This window comes from Bubalus bubalis, chromosome 3 (genome assembly GCF_019923935.1).
Source record: "Bubalus bubalis isolate 160015118507 breed Murrah chromosome 3, NDDB_SH_1, whole genome shotgun sequence".
In the NCBI taxonomy this organism is placed as follows: domain Eukaryota; kingdom Metazoa; phylum Chordata; class Mammalia; order Artiodactyla; family Bovidae; genus Bubalus; species Bubalus bubalis.
Genome location: NC_059159.1, coordinates 43,513,878 through 43,524,597, shown reverse-complemented (window position 1 = coordinate 43,524,597; position 10,720 = coordinate 43,513,878). Strand labels below are relative to the sequence as shown.

The 10,720-nt window shown below is 43.6% G+C and overlaps 1 pseudogene; it reads left to right on the top strand.

The window, feature by feature from the left end:
- The first annotated feature begins 1,858 nt into the window (after positions 1–1,858).
- On the top strand, positions 1,859–2,243 carry LOC102408991 (annotated as a pseudogene).
- The last annotated feature ends 8,477 nt before the right edge of the window (positions 2,244–10,720 follow it).

The window sequence follows — 10,720 nt, the reverse complement described above, 5'->3', positions numbered from 1 at the left end:
TTTGCTGGCATATTGAGTGCAGCACTTTCACAGCATCATCTTTCTAGTCTGTAAAATGGAACTAATAATATCTACCTTATAGGGTTTGAGAATGAAACAAGAGATCCTAGATAGGGTCCGGCATAGGGCAAGTTGTTAAGAAGCAGTAACTAGTTGTTATACCTGGTGGGTTTAAATTCCTAAAAGACAAAAATACATACATTTAGTAAATTGTATGACTACAGTTGGAGATGTGTAGACACATGTATTTAAACATGCATTGATACATGTTTCCCTAGACAGGTCACTGAAAAACCAGCACATGTTTGAGTCAACATGAAGTATCTTTCACCTTCTCCTCAGTCCGGTGAGGTGTGGTTATTACCCCCATTTTAGAGATCAGGGAACAAAGGGACTTAGCAGGATCTAAGTAGCTTGCTCAAGGATTCCAGGCTAATCCAGTGTCCTTCCTACCCTTCTCTTAACCTTCATGACAATTTGTGCTGGCCCTTCCCCTCCCACACAGATTCTCTGTCAAGCTACAAGATTATGGATGTCTCCCCAAACACAACCTGATTATAGGAAGGAAAGGCCTGAGAAGAGGTGAAAGGGAAAAGAAAGGAGAGGAGGAAGATGGAAGGGGAGAGATGAAGGGATGGGAGCTCCTTGCACCCGCCCACTCTGCCTGCCCCGACCCCAGCCTTGTCTCCGCCCACATTTTCCTGCCTGGTCTTCCAAGCGTTGCTGATGCTCCAAATGTTCCCATTACAGTGGGGTCCTTGTGCTCCTGGACTCCTGAGCCCCTGAGACCCCTAAGAGCTTCTGTCCCACCCTGATGCTGGCTCCATGCATGCTTGCCTTAAGGCTGTGGAGTGAAGAAGGAGGGAAGCAGCCCTCTCAAGAGCTCACCTTGGCTGGCTTCTGCAGCACCTCTCTCTTTAGTACCCACAGGGGCTTTGGCAGGAAGTGTCGTCTGTTGGGTTTGATTTTCCACCTGAAGGAGTGTGCAGAAGCTGAACTCTGACAGTAAAAGCAAAAGTGAAGGCACTAGATTGGACTTCCCTGGCAGTCCAGTGGTTAAAACTCCACCTTCCAATACAGGGGATACAGGTTAATCCCTGGTCAGGGAGGTAAGATCCCACATACCTTAGGACCAGAAAACCAAAACTTAAAAAAAGAAGACAGAAGCAATATTGTAACAAATTCAATAAAGACTTTAAAAACGGTCCATGATCAAAAAAAAAAAAATCTTAAAAAAAAAAAAGTGCAGGTGCTGGAGCAGAAAGGTCAGTGTGAGGATTTTAAGAAATTGCATGGTGCAAGGGGCCCAGCACAGTGCCTGGCACACAGTAGGGCTCTGCAAGCAAGGACTGTCCTCCCTGACCCTGAGGAGTTCTCAGAGGTACCTCCTACCCCCGCCGCCCACCTACCCCCCTACCCAAAGCTGCATTTCAGTTTGTCTGGTACGCTCAGGCTTCACTCCATTACACAGGGAAATTTAGCTTCATTGATATGAAGGGGCTAATTACTACATGAGACATAATTACAAGACGGGAAATGGATTTATAGATGCTGTCAGTGGGAGGAGAAGCTGCTACGGCTGCACTGTGCTTCTACAGGGCTCAAAGCTGCCCAGAGTCTTGCCCTGGGAATACTTGCCTTTCCGAGAGATGTCCTCCTAGAGAGGTCAGTGGTGCTACAGATTTCTGGACATCAAATCCATGTTTCCCTCTGAATTTGCTCCACCAACAGTGATATGCTCCACAGGGTCCCTCAACACAATAAAAATCATACTTAAGAATGTAGTTAGTCTTAAAGGAAACATATGATGAGATGATCTATCTTAAAACTAGTGGAGCTTTCTGACTCTGCTGCCGCCATGGTGACTGTGAGAAAGCTTGTGGCGAAGCTGGGGCAAAAAAAGGAAGCAGTTCCTGAAGTTAACCCTGGACTGTACCCATCTGTAAAAGATGGAATCATGGATAGCACCAATTTTGAGCAGTTTCTTCAGGAGAGGATCAAGGTGGATGGAAAAACTGGCAACATGGGTGGTGGTGTCCTAACCATCAAAAGAAACAAGAGTAAGATCTCTGTAACTTCCGAGGTGCCCTTTTCCAAAAGGCATTTGAAATACCTTACCAAAAAATATTTGAGGAAGAATAATCTACGTGATTGGTTAGCCATAGTCACCAACAGCAAAGAAAGTTATGAATTGCGTTACTTCCAGATTAATCAAGATGAAAGAGGAGGAAGATGAGGATTAAAATTCAATCTGGAATATTTGTATAAGTTCTTAAATAAAATTTATCAACCAAAAAAAAAAAACCGAGTGGAAAGGAGAGATGCTGTCTAGAAACTCTAGGGTGCTAGTGCCTGCTTTTCTTTGGGATTAGATGAATCTTGACAGAGAGTTATCTGTCCAGGGGCTTGCCTGATAAATAAGCACGCTTAGAGTCCCTTATGGCTTAGTTTTCTTCGATCCAAAATAACATATCTTGATGGGAAGGAGGCTCCAGAGAGATGGGATATATGTGTGTATAGATGATTGATGATGTTATACAGCAGAAGCTAACACAACATTATAAAGCAATTATTCTTCAATAAAAAGTAGATAAATAAAATAAAATATGTATCTTGGGAATTCCCTGGTGCTCCAGTGGTTAGGACTCTGTGCTTCCAATGCAGAGGTTATGGGTTTGATCCCCAGAGAACTAAGACCCCGAATTCTGTGCAGTGTGGCCCCCAAATTTTTTTAATAAAATAATCAAATACTATATTTTAATGCATACACACAAATATACACATGCACAGAAATATAAACAGATAATGAGCATATGTGGAAATTTCCATCCTTGTTGATAATCAAAGTTAACAAATTAATTGTTGCTAGGGAGAAGGCAATGGCACCCCATTCCAGTACTGTTGCCTGGAAAATCCCATGGATGGAGGAGCCTGGTAGGCTGCAGTCCATGGGGTCGAGAAGAGTCGGACACAACTGAGCGACTTCACTTTCACTTTTCACTTTCATGCATTGGAGAAGGAAATGGCAACCCACTCCAGTGTTCTTGCCTGGAGAATCCCAGGGACGGAGAAGTCTGGTAGGCTGCAGTCCATGGGGTCCCACAGAGTCAGACACGACTGAAGCGACTTAGCAGCAGCAGCAGCAGCAGTATCTATTGAGGGGTTTCCCAGGTGGCAGTAGTGGTAAAAAAAAAAAAAAAAAAAAAAAAACTGCCTGCCTAAAAGACGCAGGTTCAATCTCTGGGTCGGGAAGATCCCCTGGAGGAGGGCATGGCAACCCACCTCAGTATTCCTGCCTGGAGAATCCCATGGACTGATGAGCCTGGCGGGCTACAGCCCATAGGGTCGAAAAGAGTCAGACTCAACTGAAGCGACTTAGCACACGCACACACACACAGTATCTATGGTACACATTCCGTACCAAGTACTGAGCTTTGCATATATTATTGTTCATCTTCACAATAGCCCATGAATAAATTGCAATCATCCCTAATTTACAGCTAGGAAACCAAGACTTGAAAAGGTCAACCTAGGTACTCAAGTTCACATTGGTTAATGCCAGAGCAAGGATTTGTACTCAGCCTGTCTGAGCCTAGATTCTCAAAAACAAAGAGGAAATCCCCCAAATTAGCAATGATACAGACTCAAGACTCTCAGGAGTGTCAGGAATCTCTCTGGGATCTAGTATTCAATTCCTGATTCCCTAGTTAGGGAAATTATCTTAACTATGGAATAGGTTTAGTTCACAAAGATCTTCTTTGCAGAATTACTTATGTATGGATGTGAGAGTTGGACTGTGAAGAAAGCTGAGCACCGAAGAATTGATGCTTTTGAACTGTGGTGTTGGAGAAAACTCTTGAGAGTCCCTTGGACTGTAAGGAGATCCAACCAGTCCATTCTAAATGAAATCAGTCCTGGGTGTTCTTTGGAAGGAATGATGCTAAAGCTGAAACTCCAGTACTTTAGCTACCTCATGGGAAGAGTTGACTCATTGGAAAAGACTCTGATGCTGGGAGGGATTGGGGGCAGGAGGAGAAGGGGACAACAGAGGATGAGATGGCTGGATGGCATCACCAACTCTATGGACTTGAGTTTGAGGGAACTCCGGGAGTTGGTGATGGACAGGGAGGCATGGCGTGCTACAATTCATGGGGTCTCAAAGAGTCGGACACGACTGAGCGACTGAACTGAACTGAACTGAATAAAGAAAAAATTGGAAATTAAATGATCAACAATAGAGGAACTGTTGCATAAATTCTGGTACATCCCTAAAATGGAGTATAAGTCAACCACTAAAAGTGAAAGTGAAAGTTGCTGTCGAGTCTGACTCTTTGCTACCCCATGGACTATACAGTCCATGGAATTCTCCAGGCCAGAATACTGGAGTGGGTAGCCTTTCCCTTCTCCGGTGGATCTTCCCAACCCAGGGATCAAACCCAGGTCTCTCGCATTGCAAAAACTGATATGTATAGAGTTTATAACAACTCAGGGAAATGTTTATGTTATGTGGGATAAAAAGTAGCAAGATTCAAAAAATAAATATGCATTACAATAACTCCAAGAAAGAAATATGTGAAAAAAGATAACTGGAATTTCAGTTCAGTTCAGTTGCTCAGTTGTGTCTGATTCTTTGAGACCCCATGGACTGTAGCACGCCAGGCTTCCCTGTCCATCACCAACTCCTGGAGCTTGCTCAAACTCATGTCCATTGAGTTGGTGATGCCATTCAACCATCTCATCCTCTGTTGTCCCCTTCTCCTCCTGCCTTCAATCTTTCCCAGCATCGGGATCTTTTCAAATGAGACAGTTCTTTGCATCAGGTGACCAAAGTATTGGAGCTTCAGCTTCAGCATCATTCCCTCCAATGAATATTCAGGACTGATTTCCTTGAGGATTGACTGGTTTGATCTTCTTGCATTCCAAGGGACTCTCAAGAGTTTTCTCCAACACCACAGTTCAAAAGCTTCAATTCTTCAGTGCTCAGCTTTCTTTATAGTCCAACTCTCACATCCATACATGACTACTGGAAAAACCATAGCTTTGACTAGGTGGACCTTTGTCGGTAAACTAATGTCTCTGTTTTTTAATATGTTGTCTAGGTTGGTCATAGCTTTCTTCCAAGGGGCAAGCATCTTTTAACTTCATGGCTTCAGTCACCATCTGCAATGATTTTGGAGCCCAAGAAAATAAAGTCTGTCACTGTTTCCATTGTTTCTCCATCTATTTGCCATGAAGAGATGGGACTGGATGCTGTGATCTTTGTTTTTTGAAAGTTGGGTTTTAACTGGAAGGAAACACACTAAAATGTTTTGTTTTGTTTTTAGCATAATTATGACTGTCAGAAACAATTTTCTGTCTTTTGTGACAGTCCTGCACTGTTTGGATTCTTAAAAGCCTTTCGAAGGCTCTGCCCACAATTGTAAGGCCTTTATTTTGAGGTCTTGCTTATCTTTCCTCACAGATGTCTGGAAAGAACCAACCATCATCACTATTTATTATTCTTATAGCTGTAAGTTTTCACACCAGGGGCTTCCCTTAAGAAGGAAATATATGTGCCAAAGTTTCCTCGTCTGTCCTGGCTGATGACATCAGGTGCAGAGTAAGGCAATTTTTTCTTTTTAAATAATTTAATTAATTAATTTATTTTTGACTGTGCTGCGTCATCATTGCTGCTCAGACTTTTGTCTCGTTGTGGTGACTGGGGCCCCTCCGTAGTTGTGCACCCAGGCTGCTTTTTGCGGCGGCTTCTCTTGTGGAGCACTGGCTGTAGGGCACGCTGTGGCAGGGGGGCTCAGTGGTTGCAGCTCCTGGGCTCTCAAGCACAGGCTCGTAGTTGTGGTGCACAGGTTTGGTTGTTCTCCAGCATGTGGAGCTTCCCGGATCAGGAATCGAACCCCGTGTCTCTTGCATTGGCAGGCAGATTCTTTACCACTGAGCCACTGGGAAGCCTCAAGGGAACTTTTTATGTTCCCACCAGAAAGGGGGATGCCCAAGGGGGCAGAACAGCGGATGCATGAGTCTCCTCCACACCTGGTCACTGGTTCATTCATTCAGGTTATCAACGAACTTTCCCTGGATGACTATTGTGTGTCAGGCGTCACACTAGGTTCTGGGAAATAAAAAACAGAAATAAAAAAGATCTAAAGTTTACATCATGTTGGCTTGAGAAGCATCCCTGCTGATCACATAAGAAAAGGGGAAGAATCTAAGGCCAAAAGAAAGAGCTATCTGGCCAGTGGGTTGCTTGAAAAATGTGCCCTGTTGGAGTCCTTATGGCTTAGTAACTGAGACTGTAACAAGCCATGGGCTGGAGAAAGAACTAGAAACCAAATCATCCAGCACTTTGCATTTACTCCTTTCTTAGTATTAATAGAAGGAGGAGAGTTGTGCAACACGAATTCTCCTTGCTGGTCTGGGATGGCAGCCTGTCTGTGATAATTTTCTATTAAATTGGTAGTTTCATGTGCCTGCTAGGATGATTGGCTTGTCTTCTGTGGGCCAGGCTTATGTTACTACCTAAGTACTCACAGACTGGGGCAACTTATGCCCCTGACGTGTTTCCTAAGACAGATGCCTATGGCCGCCCAAGGTGGTTGGTAAGCTTGGTCTCTCTGTTGGTGCCATCCTGCTCCTGTACTTTCAGTCTAGTAGGACATTCACACCCCCTCTATGCAAGCGTTTTCATATTCAAGTGAGGATCAGACAGACCTGAGCTCTGTTCCTTACTCCACCACTTACTACCTGTGACCTTGGGCAAGTTGCCTTCTCTGCTATTCAGCATATTCAAGATTAGATTTAAGGAAAATTCAGCCTGCCTATGGGTTCCAGGGCTTTTGCACAAGCCTAGTGAATCAAATCTGTAGGGAGGGGCTCAGAATCTGTATTTAAAAGAGCATCCCAAAGTAGTTCTTATGACCTCAGGGTAAGTATTCAAAAAATGGTAGCTTTATACAGTTGTAATTTACATTATCAATATCTACAGTCAGTTTAACAATGAATGACATCACCATTGCTTACAAGAGCGATAAGTATAACATTATGCATCTAGATAATTAAAGGGCTATTCTGAGATTTTTCTTGAAGCAGCAGTCTTCCCCAAAGGTGAATTAAGGTCTCTAAATCTAAAACACAAAATGATGAACTGTAAATTGCAAATGAGCACTTTTCCTTCTTCTATCTACTAATGTTTCAAAAACTTCAGAGTCTGGTCATACTTAAGCAACTCTATCGAGTCATGTACACTGTAGGACTTTGTATATATTATTTCACCTTCAGAATTATGTTAAATTTGCACATGCAACTTCAACACAGGTATACCTTTCGAAATGTAGTAGACTCAGGAACATAACCCCTGCAAACCTTGGGAAGTGGTAACATGTTTTTATCATTCAATGTATTCACCCTTTTAAATATGTATATCCAACTGTGATCAATCATGTCTATTTTATAATTATGAATTTTGTATAATCTTTTTCACAAATACTTTGGTGTCATTTCTGAAGCGTCACTTCTCTTCTAATATTATCTGGTTTTCCAACTCGTTAAACTGATACTTTCTCCTTAGTATAAAATTGCCAACATCAATGAGGTGTGAATTCACCCTCCTGGGTTTTGCTGCTGTATGAATTCTCTGGAGCACCATGAGTCATGACTTCTAGATGAGAAACTTCCCCATTTTTGTTCACTGATGTCTTAGAACAAGCTGTCCTTAAGAGTTTCTCTGTGTCAAATGAGGGTTGTGCCCCATCTGAAGGCGTGTCCATGTTCAGTAGATTGCTGGGCTTTTCCGTATGAATTGTCCTGTGTTTTGGTTCCTTTTTGAGGGAGAGACTCATCACATGGCCTTCCACAACCTTGCTTTGGAAGATCCTGCTTGTCCCTACCATGAGCCCAGGCTCCAGCAGAAACAATCTAGGCAGGACCCCCAAACTGGGCCCCTTCCAAAGGAATAATAACAATATCAACTATTCACCTGCATTATGTTAAACACTTTGTGTACATTAACCCATTTAATCTTCAAAAGAACCTTTCAAAGTGGGTTATTATAATCTCTATTTTAAACATTTGGTTCAGAGAAGTGAAACGGTTTGTTCAATGTTACAAACCTTTGGAGTCTAATGACAATGCGTCCGATTTCTATACCCCTGCCTCCATTCCCTGTCACTTTTCATCCCGTTCCTTATGACCTGATGGGAGCCCAAACCTTGCCATGGGGACGTCCACAGTTACTTTCAACATAAGCTCAGCCCTAAGGCCATCCCCAGCCCAGCTGGACTTGCACCACAGAAAGGCTTTATTCTCCAGCCTCTCTGTTCCTCCATAACCATTCTCTGAGAGATGAGATCATCGTGAAATTACTTTCTGCTGCTCCAGGCACTCTCCTGCAACTCCAGTGCCCTCAACACACTACAGTCTCCCAGTTCTAATTATCACCAGGCTGAGCGGGGCTTTGGAAAAGTCCCAAGGCAAAAGATAACTAAATTAAAAGCCACGATAGTAAAGACATATTATCTCTGTATAAAAAAAAAAAAATGCCCAAAGTTTACAAGTTTAAAATAAAAACATTTATTCTATCACAGTTCCTAAGGGTCAGAAACCTGAATGTAGCTTAGCTGAGGGCCTCTGGTTCGAGTTCTCTCATGAGGTTGTACTCAAGCTGTTGTCCAGGTATGTGGTCTCATAGGCTTGACTAGAACTGGAGGCTCCAATTCCACGCTCGTGCACGTGGTTATGGGACTAAAGGCCTTAGTTTGTTGCCCTGACACATGGGTCTCATGGCATCTTGCAACCCACACTACAAGCGATCCAAGAGAAAGAGGAAGAGAGAGCACACTTAAGGAGCAAAACAGTCTTTTTATAACCTAACCTCGAAAGTGCCATCATATCACTTCTGCTGGATTATTTGCTAGAAATGAATCACTAGTCACTCAAAGAGAGGGAATCACACAAGGGCACGGACTCGAGGAGATAGCAAACACTGGTGGCCGTCTGCGAGGTGTACTGGACAGAATCAGTTACTGCCACCGGCCCCCATAAAATCGTACACACTGGGACTTCTCAGTGGTCCAGTGGTTAAGAATCTGCCTTGCGATGCAGGAGACATGAGTTCGATTCCTGTTCAGAAAACTAGGAGGGGCATGCCGAGGAGCAGCTAAGCCAATACACCACAACTACTGAGTCCATGCTCGGTGTGCCTTTAAATAAGACCACATCCCTGGCCAACAGCTTGACTGCAATCTCAATGAGAGGAAGCCCACGCCACAGTGAGGACTCAGCCCAACAGAAAAAAACAACAGAAAAAGCCCATACACGCTAACTTTGTTCTCTTCCTGAAGTTTAATTTCCTTCTGGGCAATAACTCTTACTATATCTCCTGATTGACTTTTGGAGTCCCTTACCAACAGGATAGTATAATAGTTGACATCCATCAGTTGCTTAGCCCCTTCTAAATGCTGGGTCAAATACCTCACAAAACTTGAAAGATGCAGAAACTGAAGCTTAGAGAGGAAAAGTAACTTGCCCAAGATCTCATAGCTAATAGCAAGCAGGGGTGTGATTTAAAGCCAAACCATCTGACTCCAGAACCTGGTTCTCTTTAGCATGTTGACGTGTGCACTCTCCTGGTTTCTGTCTCAGCTGTGTCCCACTTTGCAATGACCATGACTCCTATGACTTGGGAGTGGTGGCAAATGCTTTGGGCAAAAGGAAAATATGTTTCATTTTAGGGATTCTCTCCACCTGCTGTGTAAATCAGAGGGAAGACATTAATGGGGACTAGATAAGTGGGTGCCTAAACTAGCAGGAAGTTCCACAGAAATTCTAAGTATAAAAACAAATTGAAGATGGAAAAGGAAATAGTCTGTCAAGATCCCTTGCTCCTTCACTTCATTCCTAGCCAGCTGTGGTTAGGCTGGCTCACCTGTCTCCTGGGCTCCTGAACTATGTTTCCTACAAGCTAAATGTACTTGAGATTGCCAGAGCCAATGCTGAACAAATTGATTGATTGCTCCCTATTATCTCAGACGCCTTGCAAAAAGCTTTACCTACACTGAGTCATTTAATTCCTACATATTTTTCTGCTCATGTGCACACATCATCTTGAGGTGGCTCACTGGGAATAATCACTGCAACAAGGGCAACAGGGCTCCTGGAATGACCTTGGTATAAGCTAGAGAGTCTCATTCTTCTCCCCCAGAGAACACACGCAAGATTGACCACAAGGCAAAAGAGGATAAATGGGTCAGGGAAAATCCATCTTGGACCTCATTCAAGTAGACTCAGTCATATAGTGAGCTGAGACCACAGTCACATGACTGGCAAGGAGCTGGTAGAAGTGTGAGCAGGCAGGGACCAAACTGAGGGAGCTGAATCCCTGGAGCATTCCCTGGAACAACCACGTGGCTGGATGCAAAATGATCAGCTCATGCTCACGATGGTTTAGCTGGTGCAGGCATCAAATCTTCCCAATCTATAGATTAGATCATGGCGGAAGGAATCCAAGTGGGTTCAGCCTTCTTGGCTTCAAATAATTGGTCTCTTCACAGCAAATCTCAGGCCAAAAGGACCTAGTATCTCTTTTCACTATCCCAGAAGAGCAAAAAAGCTGCTAATAATTAAATAAGGTGTTAGGACCTCAGTCACTTAAGCTGGATTTCGGGTGGTGCTTGAATTCCCACAGAGAGCCAGAGTCCTCTGTGGGCCCCTCAGGCAGAAGCCTAAT